This window comes from Vidua macroura, chromosome 2, assembly GCF_024509145.1.
Source record: "Vidua macroura isolate BioBank_ID:100142 chromosome 2, ASM2450914v1, whole genome shotgun sequence".
Taxonomy (NCBI): Eukaryota; Metazoa; Chordata; class Aves; order Passeriformes; family Viduidae; genus Vidua; species Vidua macroura.
In genome coordinates this window covers 89,079,710-89,098,234 of record NC_071572.1, presented here as the reverse complement: position 1 = coordinate 89,098,234, position 18,525 = coordinate 89,079,710, and the positions used below count along the sequence as shown (strand labels likewise).

The 18,525-nt window shown below is 42.2% G+C and overlaps 1 protein-coding gene across 1 annotated transcript in view; it reads right to left on the bottom strand.

Annotated features, from left to right (window-relative positions):
- The window catches only part of ZC3H12C (zinc finger CCCH-type containing 12C), a 39,110-nt gene extending 27,542 nt beyond the window's left edge, over positions 1 to 11,568 (bottom strand). The window contains exon 1 of the mRNA XM_053971828.1: positions 11,243 to 11,568. The gene's annotated coding sequence lies outside the window, so the exon portion shown is untranslated. The remainder of the gene's footprint in view (positions 1 to 11,242) is intronic.
- Between the last annotated feature and the right edge of the window lie 6,957 nt (positions 11,569 to 18,525).

The following is an 18,525-nucleotide window of genomic DNA, read 5'->3' as shown; positions in this document are numbered from 1 at the left end:
ATCACATCTGTGAAAGGCTGTAAGAGCATCACCAGAAAGTACAAAGCAAGCACAAGGCACACAGCACAAAAGGACAAAGCAAGTTCTACTTCTTGTGCTAAAACCTCCAAATCCAATAACGAGTTCAACAGCTTCCTATTGCAACACTCAAAATACAAAGAGGTAGTAAATTAAATCCAGACACAGCAAATGCAACAGCTCATTCAAATTTCTGGTCTTGCAAGATGAGTAAGCTATAAAATCCTGTATTTGTGGCTGCTAGGTATGGGACATTTCGTACAGTGCTTATCGGGTCCTTAGTGCCACTTGATTAAACAGCAGGCCAGCATAAAATCCTGAATTGCCTGGAGGTGATGGGATGCTGCAGAGAGACACAGACCAGGGTGTCTCTTGGTTTGGGTGAGGGGTGGGAAAGAGAGCATCCCCTTTATCCTCCCCCCCTCACCACTGCCCAGTGTGGTGTGAAAAGCACGCATGGAAGGACCAGAGAGACCAAAGGGGGGAGAGCTGGAGCAGCTGGGAAATTCAGACAACAGAGGCTGAAGATATTAGGGAAGCACTACTATAAGGCAGAAAAAAACCTTAAAAAAAAAACCAAAAATCTGCTAGACAAATCTTGTTGTTTCAAACACGTTGAAAATAAAGCCTAATTGACAAAGGAATTATTTTATGGAAGCATACATAAAATATAGAAGCATACATAAAATTGGCTGTCAGTCCAGTGGTATTATTGCAGCAATTAGAAAGGCAATTTGTTCCATTAATGTGTTTAATTATCTTTTATTTTACAACTTTTTGCTAAGTCTCCTTTATTAAATGATGCCTTTGCAAGAACACACTGCACAAGTAAAATCAATCATGTACCACTGCATTTATGAAATAGAAATTAAGATTATAGGCTACAGACAAAACTCAGCCCAAAAAAAAGTGAAAAACTTATGTTTACTGTTGGACTTGGGAGCTGCAAGGCAAATGCTTATGTTTAAAATTACAAGGTGGCAATAAAAAAAAAAATATTCTTTTCAAGTTATACAAAGAGATAGACTATCTTAAGTAGAACACTTGAAAGAAGTTCACCTGGTTTTGAGGAGTGGTAAGTGGTGCTCTAGACTGGATCTACTCACAGTCAAAACCAGACAAAAAACCAGCAGTCTACAGCCATACAAAGGAATTAAATGATCCGTAAGGAGTACCTAGAATTCAGAAAAAGAACTGATATTATGATAAAGATGAGTAATGTTTTGCCTAGAGAATAACTAACCTTTCAAAACCACCATATTTTAAAATAAGGTTCAACTGTATTTTCAAATGCAGTGCAATTGCTCTGTAGAAAAATATGCACTTTCAAATGCATTAAAACAAAGTGGTGAAGAGTTCTTTCACTCTTTGAAAAAAGACTCCTCTATCTCTAGTTATCCTTAAAATTAAAAAAGCAGAGATGCATTTTCCAGCAGGGCGTCATCTGAAAAGAAAGTCAGAATGTCTAAGTTTCTGGTATAATCCCATTATATCATCAGTATATTGGCTGCATGCAAGACCTGAGCAAACCATTGCAACATTTATCAGGATGTCCTCTGAGGTTTTGAAGAGAAGCAGAAAACCCCAAGTGTTATCATAAGTAGTGATTACTTTTTTGCTAATCACGGGTAAAACAGATCCAGTCTTCACTTTTCTGTTGGTAGACAAAGCCAGTGACCATGAGCTGCTCATCACAACATGACAAGGCACCTGCCTGCAGCTGCACAGTTTGCCTACGTGACGAGCCCAAGAGGCCTGAGCCACACCAGCCAACTACAGAAAGCATAAAGCAGCATTCTGCGACACTAAAAAACACTGGTGTCACCCCTCACTACCACACTGAGATGTAGCACCTGAAATGAAATACATTTGCTGAAGCAGATTTTAATTTTAAAATGAAATAGTTTTGATCATGTGACAAAAACCCTCCACTGTTTACCTAAGATGATGATGATTTCCTCAGTACTGTAACTTACAGATATTCACTGTAGGCATGGATTCCTAAGCTGTGCTCCTTCCGCAACATCACAGAATCGCTGAAGTTGGAAGAGATCTCTGTAGGACATGAGGTCCAATTTCCCTGCTCCAGCAGGGCTACCAAGAGCCAGATGCTGGACCCTGTCTGGATAGCATCTGAGCACCTCCAAGAATGGAGACTCCACAACCTCCCTGGGCAGCTGTCAGTGCTTGGTCATCTTCACAGAAAAAGTGCATTTCCTAATGTTCAGAAGGAATAGTCTGAGCCCACTGCTTCTGGTCCTGTCCATGGGCACCTCTGAAAAGAGTCTGGTTCTGTCTGCTTTGCATACACCCTTCAGGGTGTGTATGCACTGATTTTTATCACAAGTCTCTTCTCCAGGCAGAACAGCCCCAGCTCTCTCAGCCTTCCCTCCTAGAGGAAATGCTCCAGTCCCTTCATCAACTTTCCGGCCCTTTATTAGACTCACTCCAGTAACTCCATGTCTCTCTTCCACCGGAAGGCTCAGATTTATCTCACCAGTGCCAAGCAGAGGGGAAGGATCACCTCCCTTGCCCTGCTGCCCAACCCCTCCTAACACAACCAGGCCACTGCTGACTGCCTCCAGCACAATGCCATTTCCCATCTTTAAGCGGATGCTCCAGCTCTAATGTGCTTAAACCCCAGCACAAACATACAAGGTACTGTAACCACACCTGCACAAGCACACCAGGGCATGCACACAGATGGACAATCCCAGAAGTCTTGTTTCTGAGGGCAGTAAATCACATGGCCAGAAATTCCTGGGGTTTTTTTTGGGAATAGACACAAAGCCCTACTGGAAAGTATTCAGGGGTTTGCAAGCCAGAAAGCACTGAAACCCCCTTCTATGCACTAAGGTGGCTGTTGGGCAACTGCTTTCATCAACACCATCTCATAAACTTCAAGTGTGAAACACACTGTCCATTTCTGCAACAAATGGGGGAACAATGCTTACTTTAAGACTGTAACTGTTTAATTTATTTTTTAGTTTTATTATTTATGAATTGAAGGAGACACTGAGCTACAAAGCATTCAAGGGGAAAAAAAGTTTCCACGAATACATGTTAGATTTGATCTCCTCCCACTTCCAGAAAGAGTCACGTTGTCTGGATGCTTTCTGAGCATGAAAATTCAAACTGTCTAATTAACTTTCCCTTTGACAATATGTGGTGGCCAGACAATGCCTAGAACTGTACAAAGTGTACATCATGCTTAGCAAAGTACTTTTATTCAAATTTTTCTGTCAGAAGAAAATCCTCTTACAAAACTAACACAGTTATGTGAAAAAAAAAAAGTATTCTCTTCACTTAAATACACTTAGCTAGTCAACTTAATATCTTTTATCTGTGCCACAGACTATTGTTAAGAGTTTGAAAGGTTTGTCAGAGGAAAATAGGCCTCTCAAACTGTCTAGAGACATGGCCAGGTTGTGTTTCAGGCCATGTTGCTGGCAATAGAGCCCCATAATCTCCAGGGTTCCTGGACACAGTTCAAGGTGTTGGTTGGACTCTGTGTCGAACTAAATGGCATCACAGTGTTATGCTTATTTGAGACACAATTCCTATGCCTGTACCACACGGCTGCAGTTGTCTTTTTGGCCTGGAGCCTTCTGCGAGAGAGCTGCCAGCAGTGGATTTTCTGCACGACTTTCAGCCTTGCCATTCACTCTTTACTGGGATGAAAGAGTCAGAGAACATGTTAAGGTTCAATTTTTTACCTCGATTTAGTAAGCTAAGAATCAGAAAAGACAGAGATGATCATGTGGTTTGTTGAGACACACTTAGCACATAACTTTTTTACTTTCTGAGGAAGCTTTTAATAGAACTGACAAGTGGCAACAATAGCCAGATCTTACTCGAAGTGGGTTACTGTAGCTGCAAATCAAAGTTTCAAATGAACTTGGATTCTTGGAATGAAAGAAAATAGCTGCACAGAAGTCTACCTTACTACCTGTCTTTTAAGTATAGCTTTTCTTCAGATTTACTGTATTCCTGAACTCAGGAAAGACCACAAGAAAGTCTCCACACTGAGCTACATACAGGCTTTGAAATCCTAGTATTTTACATGTTAATAAAACAGCTTGCTAATGTTTAATAACCTAATACATCAGAAAGAGAAACTGTGTTAGTGATTTATCATATTTTTCCAGCTATTTGCAGTCTCAGAGTAATTCTGGGCTCAGAAGTCTGCAGCTTTTAAAGTAGTAATTAATACTGCTGACCAAATTTTCCTGTATTTAGTTAAAAAGCCAGATAGATTTTAGACCTGTGAATTCATGCATACATTTATTTAATTAGGCTAACATTTTGAGCCCTTCTGAGCCCTCAGTGCTCATACTTTGCTCTTCAGAGTCCTTGTCATGAAGTTAGATCTGCTAAAGACAAGCAAATGGGAATACTTCATTCAGAACTGGTGATGCTATTAACATTTAGTATTAAATAAGTTCGTTTGGAAGGAATCTCTGGAGGTCAACTAGTCCAACAAACCCTCACTTAAGACAGGTTCAGCTACACTAGATTGCTCTGTGTCTTTTCCTTTTGAACTTTGCCAAGGCTGGAGACTCCACAACTTCCCCAAGAACCTGCCCCAGTGTGTAAGTATTCTCATGGTGACATTTTTCTTCATCTTCAGCCAGAATTTCTCACTATACCTTGCCAACTGCTGCCTCTTGTCCTTTTTTTACATGCCTCCAAATAGAGTACTTTGTCTTCTCCAAACAAGTTACAGAGCTGAAGACAGCAATAAGATCCCCCTTTGCCTTTTCTTAAATAAGGCTGAACAAACTCAATTCTCCCGGTGTCTCTCCTTGTTACGCAATGTATTCCAGCCCCCTAATCAACCTGGTAGCCATCCACTAGACTGGCCTCTATAAGGCAGTGTCTTCTCCTGTCCTTTAGAGACTAAAACTGGACTCAGTGCTCCAAATACAATCTCACCAGCGCCAAAAAGAGGTAAATGATCACTCCACTTAGCCCAATGGCGATCCTCTTCTTAATATGCCCTCTTTAGCCTTATTATCTATTTCTGCAACATCATCTTACACTCATCAAGGGATGAGGCTTTACGGTCCACAAAAGGATCCCATGTCAGCAGATGAACTAAACCCTATTTACAATGCCCACTGGAGGCATCTGTTTTCAGTCTGCCCACTACAAACATTTTCTCATCAGACATCTCGCAGGCATAATGATGAGTGCATTCAAGTTGTAGAGGAACAATTCAAATTGCTCACAGAAGTAGCAACAAAGATCAACTTTAAGATGATGATGCTTATTTTACACTAATGAGTTTGCTTATCTGAGGTCTCTCTTGCAACATATGTATATATCAAAAGCAAACTGATTTGTAACATAGTAATGTCCAAAATTTATCAAGGCATTACATGTTAATTATAGAGTCCTACCACAGCCTTATAAAACTATGGAGCAGCCAGTTTTATGAACAAATCAGATGGCAGACTATCACCAAATACTGAACAAAATCTCAGGGAGAGACCATGCACTCCACCAATACCATTAAAACTTATAGAAGAACAATTATTCTCACTCCTGAAAAAAAACTGTCTGGAAAATTTCACAATGCAAACACACCCTAAATCTCTGTGAGATCTGTAGTTTAGCTTCTCCTAAATGATCAGGCAAAGGTGGTTTACCAAGTTTCATTTATAAACAATGCTCAATTCAGAGAAGAGGGCAAAGAGCTCAGACAAAAATCATGACTTTGAATGAGTCCTGGCAGTAAGGTCAAGCTCCAGGAAGTAAGCACTACCTAAACACATTTAGACACACAGTCTTTGCCTGGAGCCAGATTAAAGTCCCATCAATGTATGCATGATACCAGATGTTATTTTCTTCCACAGGACAGCTACAGTAAAAAACTATGAAAAGAGAAGTGAACAAGTGGCTGGGAAACAGCAGCTGAAGCAGAAGACTCTGATTTTAATCTTTCACCAGAAAGCATGGGCTGTAGCTCAACAACTTCAAGAAACCCAGACTGTAATCCCAACAATGACAGTTCCAGCACTAATGAGTCCAACTCACAGCTCGGCAAGAATGGCAAAAGCCTAGTTGGCAACCCAGCAAGAATGGCAGTACAAACCCCAGAAGCAGCTGATACAGAGACTTGTGAACCCAGGTGCACAGCCCTGGGCACTTGCACATCACAGTCCTTCCCTAGCCAGAACAAACCATTTCCAGAGGTATATATGGCATTACAAATAGCATGTATTGGAGTTTCTGCTGAAGGAAAAATCATCTGAGATTTCCAAATTAGTTGAATGTTTTAAGGTGGAAAAGCCTTAGGGGATGTTCTGCAAGCTATGAGGCTCTAAGGCTCTCCACTAAGATAAAGTTGAGATCTCCATGTAAGTGTTTATGGCACTTCTTATAAGAGAAGTGTCTCTCATCAATAATGAAGCCATGTATTGAATCTGGAAAGATAGATAACTCAGCAGTTCAAATATTAGCTTTACAGATGACAAAAGATTGAAGAGACCTGTTGAGAGTCAAGGCACTAGCTATAATGGCAACTATGAGAGCAGAAAGATAAAGAATTAGATACCAGCTACTTGTGTTAACAGTTTAAAGAACAAAAGTAGACTAGGAAAGTAGCTTCTGCTAAAGGAAATGCAATCTGCCCTTTTCCAGACAACCTCTGCCAAACCACCAAATTTCATTAATCCTAAGATAAGAGGTCTAAGTCATAGCAACACTGAAATTTTCAATACATCACAAAACTTCAAAGCTTCATGGGACTGATTCATTGATTTCACAACTTAGCACATTACTTTTTACAGCTCATAGGGGAGCATGGCTCATACAAATGGTCATTTAGGAATTAGCACGTGAGTTTCTGTCAAGCAGTAAAGGGCTCAAGGATTTTACTCCTTAAGATGCTCCCCAGACTCTGAGCTTTACCTACTCACAGCAAGTAAAATGCTTTTCAGGTATTTGCAATAACCTGTGTCACATTTACTGAACACCTCCAGCTTCACTGATTCTCCATTCTCTGGCACTCTTCTGGAACTTTCAACCACCTCCCAAGACATTCCTTTCATACCAAAAGAAGCAACTCTATTTCTTCCACTGGGAGGATTAATAACATCCATTAAACTTTTCTGCACTCCCATCCACTGAATGTCTTGCCCCTCCCTCCTCTCTACCCACGCTTTTCTCAAAATACCAACTTCTCATAAAGTAAAATCCCTCCTCCTGAATAAAGCTTTAGTTTCCTCATTATCCACTCTGAAGAAAACTGTAATTTTAAGCAAGAATACATTTTAAATACTTTGTATAATACTGCAGAAATTTTATGCAAAGAACATCTTTATCCTGAAAGAATTTAGAACCCAATCACTTTGGTCTAAAACAGAGGTATTGGGAGCTACATTTATAAGCACATAGAAGGCTTCCACATTTAAAGGACAGCAGAACCTGGGATGGTCTAGCATTCTATTCTGTATCCATCTACCTGTACACACACACATGTACATATAAATATATAAATAGACACCCACTCTCCCAGGGAGAAAGGATGATGTATGTCAAATTTTAAAGTGTTACACTGGTATCATAAATCAAGCAAATATTACCTTAAAATGGTCAAGCCATCAGGAGAGGTAGACTGGTGCTTGCTGTGACATAAGCTTGGAAGAATGATGAACCTCACAGTTACAGAGGGTGAGCTACGTTACTCCCCAGGGGAAACTTCAAAAACATCTCGTCTGCACCTTTTGAGTCAGGAGAGCAGAGATGCAAGTCTTAAAATTGAGGTACGCTCTCAAAGCATTCTCATTCTGCAGCTTTAACTCAAGAATGAATGGAGCTTGAGATTACCAAAGCTCTAAAATAATTCTTTAATGGGCAGTACAACACCCTAGCAGAACGTGAAAAGTCATTGTCAAATGTCAAGCTCAGCACTTCATGCTAAGGAAAAAGCAATTTGGATTTTTGGCAGTGCAAGCTAAACTTTTTACATAAGACATGTGATCTAACCTGAAGTAAGCAATCCTGATAGGTGAAAGAGAAATGCCTGGTTCATCTAAGCAGAAAGCCCCCAGGTTAGGAAAACCTCTGTCAATTTCTACTCATCACTGAACAACTTGTTAAGGAACATGCTTTTTGACAGAACCTCAAGCTGTTACACAAAATAATTTAAAGATTAAGAGCTTTTCAATGAAAAATCTCCTTTAACTCTGGAGATCTGCTTACTCCACAAGACATACAGAAGAAAAAATACAGACAATGAGAAAAAAAAAAAAAAAAAATGAAGAAAAAGGAGTGGGGGAGAGGGGAAGGAAGAGGGAGTGAAATGCCTCATAACTCTACCAGGAAGGCAATTATGAGCAGATTACAATTGATTTTCTATCTATTTTCTAACTGAAAATAACTACAGTTTGAGGCCAGGAAGTAAGAAAAATTACTCTGATTCTTATTACACCATCTCACCTTTGCTTTTTTTGTAGTCGACTTTTAACATATAATTTAGCAATTAAAACGAAGTGTCAATTCTTTCAAGCATAAAAAAATGGGCTTGTTCAATTAATGGGTTTCTTGATTCAAACATATGGTAGAAGTAGAATATTTATTGTAAATATTTAGCAAGCTTGGAGACATGAGGCATTTTACACATAACTATGCATGATAAGAGATATAAAGCATCATTCTACAACTTCAGTCCTAGGACAGAAATGGTTCCGTCTCTTCATAGAAGCAACTCACTGCAGTCTTTGTAAAACATCTGTTTCCTACAGTAGCTCAGGCACAGTTTTCAGTACCCCAAGTCAAGAAACAAGGTGTAATCACCTCGGTCATTAGTAAGGCCACTGGCTAGCTCCCATGGCGACAAATACTATGGAAATGACTGAATGATGAAATATCTCTTGAATAACTTAGAAAAACTCTTATCTATGACTACCTAGCTACATGTGAGACATTGCTTCAGAGAAGAGCAAAAGCAGTGGAATAATATTTACAGAAGAGGAAAGGCAGTTTTACATCACACATTTTATACCCTTCCTCCCAGTAACTAAACCTTCCTCCCCCTTTTTTTACTACTCACAATCATTTCAGTTTTTAAGAATTATTTAAAATCCAGATTATGAAGAGATTGATCATTGGAGACTGAAGCTAACAAAATCCAGATTATGATCTGCTTTAATTTAAAAATAAAGGACAATTAGGGAAAAAAAAAAAAGAAACAGAGTCTTTAGTTCTCAAGGGCAGAATTTTTTTAATAACTGGTTCAAGACAGAAGTTAGGGAGATGATGCAGAAAATACTAAACAAGATTTTATGACTCCTGTAATGAAAGAAGTCAAACTAAATCACACATCTCTTTTTCACCAAATGGAGTTGCTTAGCTGCAGCCATTTCCAAGTACAACAAAAACTGACCCGAGCCAAACAAGTTCCTCGTTTTATTTCACACTGACTTTGAACTGCTTTTTCTCCAGCTTGCTTGGTTAAAGAGTACTTTCAACTGTACGTAGCATGTATAAGATCTCACAAAATAAAATTTCATAAGGTTTTTTACTTACCCATGTAAAAATGAACAGTAAATATATAGTCAATAGGTTTCATCAAATATCTAACTGTACCTCCAATCTTTTCAAGTCTCACCAACTGCAAGCCTAGTTTTCTTCAAAAGTATCAACAACTCTGGAACACCAACAGTGTTTTTAAAGGTTTGTACAACCCAGAGAAGCAGGCAATGAAATCACTGCAGCAGAGTGTTGTTCAGCACAGCAGTCAGCATGAAATGCACAATCTGCACAGATGAGTCAAGTCTGGATAATCCCTTCATGCTCTGTCAGGTTGAGAGTATGAGGTTTGTTTTTAAATTGCATACCTTCAATAAACTCCACTTCTCTGCATTCAGATTTTAAGAAAAATTTTTGAATGCGTATTTTGATTTTGTAAAAATACTGTTAGTGGAATTCTGTCTATCAGGATCTTACAAATAATAACTGCCTTTTTAAAAGGATTGCAAATGGTAATGGTAACTGTAGCTCCACTGTGTGACTGCTGCCCAAAGCCTGGTGTAGCAATAAAGGTGTAATAACCAAGGTAAGATTTGTAGGGAGATGAAGTACTTCGAATTGGTTCAACTACATCCATTAGTAAAAAACAAAAAGTAAGTTTTCAAATTTTCAAGAGTAAGTGGTCTAAGTAATAAAGAAGAGGGAGCAGGAGAGAGAAAACAGAAAATTTTCCCCCTAATTCCCTAAAATTGTTGCAAATGTGTTTTACACTGACAAAACAAATTCTTTTTAAAAGAATTTTAAAAAGATGCTTGAGTTTTGCCAACATGCGTGAGTTCAGATTCATTAATGATAGATTACACTCTGTTGAAGTGTAGTATCAACCTGGAGCATTGCCAGTTAGAAAATTCAGTTTACTAAGACTAATATAATCCTTGAAGAAGTCTTATGTGTCAGCTCACTGGCTTGCTATACAGGCAAATGCTACATGGTAAGGAGACAGTGGAAGAGGAAGTACCCTGCCAGTTTGAAAACCCAGACATACTTGAATGCTTTATTTTCCTTGCAGATCAAAAGACTGTGCTACTGATATCTTAAGTATGTTGTTAATTGCATAACCCTAAGAGCTGCAACTATGAGTTATGTCTCCACTTTGCAAACACAGATCAAGAGGACAAGACACAGTAAACACGACATTTCAATACATCTGTTGTTCAAGAAATGTAGGCTGCCGTTCAGCGGGATGCATTTACTTAACCCAACTTTTGGCAACAGTATCGCTTCAGGGCTATTTCGCCCTGTCAGACGCACCAAACCAGAGGCAGGCAGGGGAGTGTGAGGCAGGGCCAGGTCCGGCTGCAGAAGGTGCTGCACAAGCACAGCCCGGCGGAGTTTCCTCCCCCGGGGCATTATAAAATAGTGTCACCGCTCCACAAATAAAACCTTACATGCCCGGCGCTATTCAGACATGCCTGCAAAATTATGCCCAAAAACACACGGGTGATTCGAAATTAATTTTTACGAGAAATTACGGCTTAGAAGCCACAACCAGATCTGAGAATGGTGAAACCAACACATATTGCGGTTCGGTTAAACAGAGCAAACCAGATTATGCAGCCTGTCCTCTCACACAAAGCGGAGGGAATAAATCTACACTTTCCTCACAGAAAACAAAATTGAAAACAAAACAGCCACAAAAACAACCTCAAAAGTTAGAAGCAGGGGAACGGCAGGGTAGGTAGAGTACCTGAAACAAGTTTTAAATTCCTTGTCAGGCTCCCGGAGCGCGTGGGTACGCGGGTCCCCCGGGCCGGCCGCAGCTCCGGCACGGCCGCGGGCGGGGCGCGGCGCGGCGGGCGGGCCAGCCCGGCGTTAGCAAGGGGGCACGGTCACCCCCGCCGCCTCGGCCCGCGGCTCCCGCCGGGGTCGGCAGCGAACAGGTCGGGGAAAACTTTCCGGAGGGACGGGGCCTGCCGAGGCGCGGGGCGACCCCGCCGGGCCCTCGGGGCAGAGGGCCGGGGCTGTCTCCTCCTTCACCGGGAAGCGCCGCCGCGCCGCGGCCTCTGCCGCCCGGGCGACCTCCACCGGGCGACCTCGGGGAGGCGCCGGGGGCCGGGCCGGCGCGTGTGTCAACACGGGGCCGCGACGCCGGCCCGGCCCCGGCAATGGGCGGCGCCGGGGTGGGAGCGCGGCAGCCTCGGCCCGGCGCTCCCCCGCCGCCATCGCTGGGGCCCGCCCGGGGCCGCCGAGCCCCGCGGTCCCGCAGCCACCCACCTGCGGCCCGCCGGCAGCCGCCGCTGCGGGCGTGAGGAGCGGCCGCAAGGTCGCTTTCACCTCGCCCGCCGCGGCGCCGCCGCCCGCATCCCCGCCGTGCCGCGGGCGGCGCTCCGCGGGCCGCCCCTCGCCGGGCACGGCCGGGGCGGACGGACGAGAGGGGACTTGGTGCCGGGGCGCCACGAAACCCGGCGGGGGAACCGCCCGGCCCGGCTTTGGTGGGTGCCGGGCAGGCGAGGGACACGGCTCACCCCCCGCGCCGTGGGTTCCCGCCGTGAATTCCCGAAGGTTTCCGCAGTGCCCCCCTCCCTAAACGCCGCTACGTTACCGGCTGGGGCCAGCGGGGAGGGCCTGGGCGGCGCGGCCCGGGCAGCTGATCCTCCGGCCCGGCAAAGGTCCTGCCGCCATCGGAGAAAACCTCCGGGTGCTCACGGGCGCTCGCTGTGCAAGTGGCCCTGTGCCCCACCGCCCCGGCTGTGCAGGTGGAGAGAGGGCGGTCGGAAAGCTTTTCGCCAAAGATCACGAACTCCCTTTGTGACAGAGTTGGTAGAGACCTTAATTTCCGTCCCGTGTTCTAATTACGAGATGTTTCCTCCCACCTCGCAGTTACTTTTATGCAGTTGAAGTAATCTACCTCTCACCATCCCACCCAGCCTTCTGTGCTTATGCCGAGGCGGCTGAGCGCCAGGAGCTGCTTAAAGATATGAATGAAAGTCTGGTATTGTGATTACGGCTTGTAGCTGATGGAGCATATCGTATACAAGATACGACATACAGCCATTGCTACTCACAGGCTGCAAATGTGTCTGTGTGTGTGTATATATGTATATATATATATATGTATGTGTATAATTGTCACCCACTACTATTCTACTATTGGAATTTATAAAAACCTCTTCTGGTACCCACCAGAAAATAAGCTAATTTTTTAAAAAATGCATCCAATTTACACAAATTCTACACAGAAATGTGAGCCCAACACACCACTTTGAAGGGATTATTTTTTTCAATAAAATGTGATAGATTTGCCTCAACAAATAACTGTGGAGGCACAGGGCTATGTTGCTTTCCTGTATGTTTCCACAAACCTTCTCTCTTAGAGCTGACATAGCCTGTAGAATGACGTCATGATTTAGTTCATTTGACTCATTCATGACATAGTCTGTTGAATTTCTCAGTGGATCTCATCTCCATCCCAGGCACAAATTTGGAGGGTTCAGTTCATGATGCAAATGACCTCTCTCCCCTGGTTAGTTTGCTTAGCTGTATGGAAGGAATTTGAGGTTTCTACTTAAGAAATTAAAATGCTTGTTTCCTCAGTCCCATATGCTGATGCTGTTTCAGAGCCAGAGTGGTGTCCAAATGTGACTATGAATATTAATTTAATAGGGGAAATTGGTGAAAGCAAAACAAAAGAATGAGACACTTGTAGTGCTACTTTGCTGCTTATTATGGAAGCCTTTGCCGGTGATTGAGGAGCATATGAGTCAGTTAAAAGCACTGCAGTGCTGGAGAAAATGATTCTCAATTATCAGAATAAGAGAGAACAGGGCAATATGGAATTGATTTTGAAACTACGTAAAATCATGAGAATTTCACATTAACTTCTTTTTCTTAGTACTATAGCTCCTTCTGAGTTCGTCTGAAGTGGTTTTTTTTTTTTTTGACCTTGTCTCCTGTTTAGAAGATCTTGTGATTCTGTAAACCTAAAGTACATTGTGAGTGATTAAAACATGCCACTCATAGGCATGAGTTACGTCTGCTCAAATGGGAGGGCTACTCAAAATGAAGAGAGGTGCTTGATGTCGCTGCACTGCTTGTTGGTAAAACCTCATTTCCTCCTTATTGCCTTAGGAAACAACTTGTTTCTCAGTTAAAACAGAAACAGGATTCTGACTTGGGAGTCAGAAACCAGGATTGTTCTGTTCTGTGACCACACACCCACGATATGGTAATAGTACTTTTGAAGGAGGGGTTGTAAGTGTTAAAAGACTTTCTCGGAGTAGGACAGTCAGAGGCTGGGGATTTATATGCCTTCAGAACTTCCCGCATCTCTTTCTTTCTTCCCCATTGTATGTCTCCAGTCATTCCTACATCACTGTTCTTCGGGTTTTGCTGAAACTCAGGATTTCCATGGCTTCTTTGGGACTTTCACAACACTTTCCTAGTCAGCTAATGAAAGAAAAAGTTGTTAATAAATGAGAACATACTCACAGGATTAATCAGTACTTAAAAAGCAAGAAAAGGGAAAGCGGGAGCAGCTGCCCTCTTTAGAAACCAGAACCTCCTTTGTTTCCAGAATCTGTATGGGCATAACTACAACGTAATATAGAATAGCAAAAATTTATAAACAATACATTTTCTGTAAAACTGATCTCCTGTATGTGTTAACTCTGATTTCCCTTGTCTTCCTTATCAATCTCTGTCAAGTCAAACTTCCATTAACAGCTCTACATCAGTTATCTCTCTTTTTAGAGTAAGAAATGCACATTCATCTTTTCAGAATTTCTTTACCTTCTCAATTATGTTGGGCACTTTAGCTATTTTCCATTACTTGAATATTTTCTGCCTCAGGGAATGGCTCTTTCATTCCTTTGGTTGTCCAATGCACTGGCCAGCCCTTCTAATTGAACCTACTCATCACCCTCTCAGCTTGGGAAGCCTGTGTTTTGTGCTTCTATCCACAACAACGTGTTTCTAAGGTAACCCCCCAAACTCTCTTCATCCACCTTGTGCTTGAGACTATCAGATATGCCAGAGCAGATAACTGATTTCAGCATAATGTCATCAGTATCAGTGCCTGTTGCTTTTGTCTTCTTAAATAACTGCTGCTTTACTTGAAGATTCTGAACATTAAGTGTATTTCTTGTTGGCTTTCTGCACTGGTTGTTTGAGTTCCTTTGGCAGGTAGACACTTACCCTTTCCTTCCATGTAACCACAATTATGGTCCTTGATTCCAAACTGATATCCTTGAAATATCCAGATGGTTCGTCAACTCTTTTTTAAGCCTTCACCTGGCATTTTTTTACCTTTTTTAGCCATCACATTTTACCCAGATATTTTTTCATCAGAGAATCTTGTGATGCTTCTGCCATTATTTGTGTGGAAAAGCCTACGTACTTACATGACAAAGCTGCTACAACAATGTACATTTTGTTAATTTATGTTACCACAGCAACTGAGTCATGCAAAAATGTAGTGTTTCATTGTTTGGTATTGCACTTTGGCATTCTGATAAAAAGCTAGGGGAATGTAGTCTGTATGCAGCTGCTATGGAGCTGGGTCTTAACTAGGTAGATAACCGTGCCTATCGAGTAGGTATCAATAGCTACTGTCAAAATGGGCATAGCAGGTAGGATCCTGTAGGAATCGAAATCCTGTTCTGTTCAGTTTTGTGAGAAATTAGAGGCATGCTGGAAGAGGGTATTAGGATCTTGACATGTAGAAAACTGGTCTAGAAAACATAAGACAAAGATTGGGGGGAAAAAAACAGTGAGCTGAGATAGGTATGAAAAATTGCACAAATTTAGGAAGTGAACAAGTGCCGCTGTGCCCACCTGAAAGCCCCCTGGCTTCACCCACCCAGCAAAGGCACGGTTGGCTGCAGGGGACACTTCCCTGTGTCTCAGGGAGATTCAGGGAGCGGCTAAGGCTGAGCGCTGCACTGTCAGTCTTGTATGGAGGAGAGGTGGCGTCCGAGGAGGTAAAGAAGGGGCCAACTCAAGGCTGGGGTAATAGTCTGAAGTTTATTCCAGGGCTCCGAGGAGCTCCAAACTCCAGGTAATCCAGCAGCTGAGAGCGAGCTCAGGACTATCGCAACAACTTAAATACAGGCGTGATAACAGGGGGAAGGGATCACCCTCCAACCAATGAGGGGATTTGGGTGAGTGGAAGGTGGGGGAATGGACAGATACACAAACCAATAGGGGAAGTTTAAGGGAGGGGCCCCTGGCCCTCGCCCAATCACTTGACGCCCAAGGTAGAAGGTTCTGGAAGAGTGGGATGGGGAGCCGAGTGATGGACAAGGTACCAGGGAGGGGACGGGGGGGGGCGTGACTTGGCAGTTTTGGGATGATTGACATTGGGGAAAGAAGCGGGAAAACTTGGGGTAAAACCATTGGGAGAAAATGGGGGATGAAGGGGCAAACTATTACAGAACGGTTACAGAAACGTAAAAACACAATACAGCAAACAAGGGGTGAAAAAGCAATCTCCCAGAAAGGAATCTGGAGTCTACAATAAGTCACAAGCTGAGTATGAGTCAGCAATGTGTTTTCCTGGCAAAAACAATAAACATTCTGGAAAGATATAGATGTGGGGAGAAATCTGTGGGCACTATGTAATATTGGTAGGACATCAGTGGGAGAGCTACTTTTGTGCACCACAGCTCAAGAAGATATGAGCCAACAGGAGTCAATGCAGGGTGGACAGAGGACTGAGAAGACAGAGGAACCTGGAGTTGTAAAGGATAGAGAAAACAAGGCCGAAGATGGACATGCTAAGACTCTTCATATACTTAAAAAGCCATTGCAAAGAGAAGGGGAATTATCTATTCTTGGTAGGAAGGGTAAGATGTAATGGACTTAAATTGCATCAAGGAGGAAAAGGGTTAGGGTTTTGAAAACCATAAAGCCCAGAGCTCCAGGCTCTGCAGCTGCAAAAGGCATGCCAAGGGGAACACAGAACTGCCAAAACATGGCTTCCTCCACAGCTTTCTCCTTTGAACCAGCCTGAGACCATGGATGGTCTTACTGCTCTGCCTAGGGTTAGGGTTTTGAAAACCACAAAGCCCAGAGCTCCAGGCTCTGCAGCTGCAAAAGGCATGCCAAGGGGAACACAGAACCGCCAAAAAATAGCTTCTTCCACAGCTTTCTGTGACATTCACATTCTCTGGACTGAGAGACATCATTCTCTCTCTTAGGAGAAACAGAGAGAAGAAGAGAACACAATCTTTATGTCTGCTCCTTTCTTTTCCCCATGTTGAATGTTGTATGGAGGTTGTTTACCACAAGTGATTGCTTGATTGGAATTCTGGTGAAGATTGTTTGGGTTCAATGACCAATCAGATCCAGCTGTGTCTCAGACTCTCAGCAGAGTGTCAGGAGTTGTTAGGTAGTTAGGTTAGTATGAAGTAAGTATGTAGTATAGGATCTCTTTAAATAGTATATAGATGTAATATAGTATAGTTTTAATAATGCTATCCTTCTGCCTTCTGATCCTGAGCCAGACAGATTCATTTCCTCCCTGAGCTGGGGTTCACTGCATTTTTTACTATAGCTTTCTCCTTTGAACCAGCCTTAGCCCAATGCTGCTTTTACTGCTCTGCCAAGGATTAGGGTTACACCTAGGGTGACCCTCTAGTCTGTGGAGAACACTGGTAGAGGGTGATGGAGCAACCCAGCAGTGAAAAAACAGTTTAGGGAGGTCTTTACCCCATATATTCATCTGTTGTGACTGTCATGTTGTGTTTAGTGAATAAGGAGAGAAGGATATAGGAGTATAAAATTACCTCATACCATGTATTTAGTATTGGGTGTTTGGAAGCAATGAAAATTCAAGCAAAAGTAGTTGCTACAACATTTCAAATTTTGAAACAAAAACCTTAAAACATTTAGCAGTTTTGCATTCATACGTTTTACAGAATTTGTATTAAATTAAAAAAAAATTGTGCTTCCATCTTTGGTTGTGGTTTTGACTTCTTGACTAGGAATAAATTTGCACTGGAATTTCCTTTAGTTTATTTGAAAATATTTTAAATGCTAAAAAGTCAAATGAAAGAGCACTTGGGAGATAATTTTCAGATACTCAAATGTTTTATTTTCTTCACAGCAGGCAAAAATTGCCAGAGAATTACTGAGGAACAAGCTCTTTTCTGTTCTTTTGCAAGCAATATGAGTCTTAGTCACATTTTGCTGTTTCACTAGATAGTATTTTTATTATAACTTTTATACCTCAGTATTGTGAGAAGTTGGTGTTTCTTTAAGGTGAAGTGATACCATTTTGTTTCCTTAATTCTGGTGAAATCTGATCTTACTGATGCAAACCCCCCCCGCCCCCCCCAAACACCAATGCATGTGCTTTTTTTTTTCTTCCTGGAGGGGAGTTAGTATTATTTCCTATAGAGTTCTGTTTCATAATGGCTCAGAACTGAACATAACAGTTACCATAAATGAACAAAATGGCCTTTGAGTGCAGTGAAAATATGTTTTTTTCAGGAACTGTGCAATTTGCCCAAAAGCTGCTAACAACATGCTACCATTTTCTTAGTGGTTTTGCATATCATTAATGAGAAAGCAGTAATATCTTCCCTCCTAATGATTGCTGTTCTTTTTACTTCATCTCCTTGGAGGTGAGAATCTCTACTTTCTTTATTCCCTCCATTCATATAATTTTCTGCCCTCTTGTCTTGAACGAAGACCTGAAAGCAAGCAAATTCAAGACAGTATTTATTAATTCATTATATTTGAGATAGAAATGCTATGATAGCTGAGACTGAGCATCCATGTTGTCAGACTTTGTTTCACTTTGATTTCTTTAACAATTTTTGAACCAGCAGAACAGTTTCCAGTGTCTGTATTTTAGCTGGGGAGCAATATTGAATTTAGACACTTCCCTTCACTCTGCTCCACCCTCTGAGTCGCTTGGAGCCTTTTCCCCCCATTCCTAGTCACCTTTGTATGTCCTTTACTGAGGTAGTGGTAAGGGACTGGCACATGTTGCTCAGAGACATTGTGGATGCCCCATCCTTAGAAGTG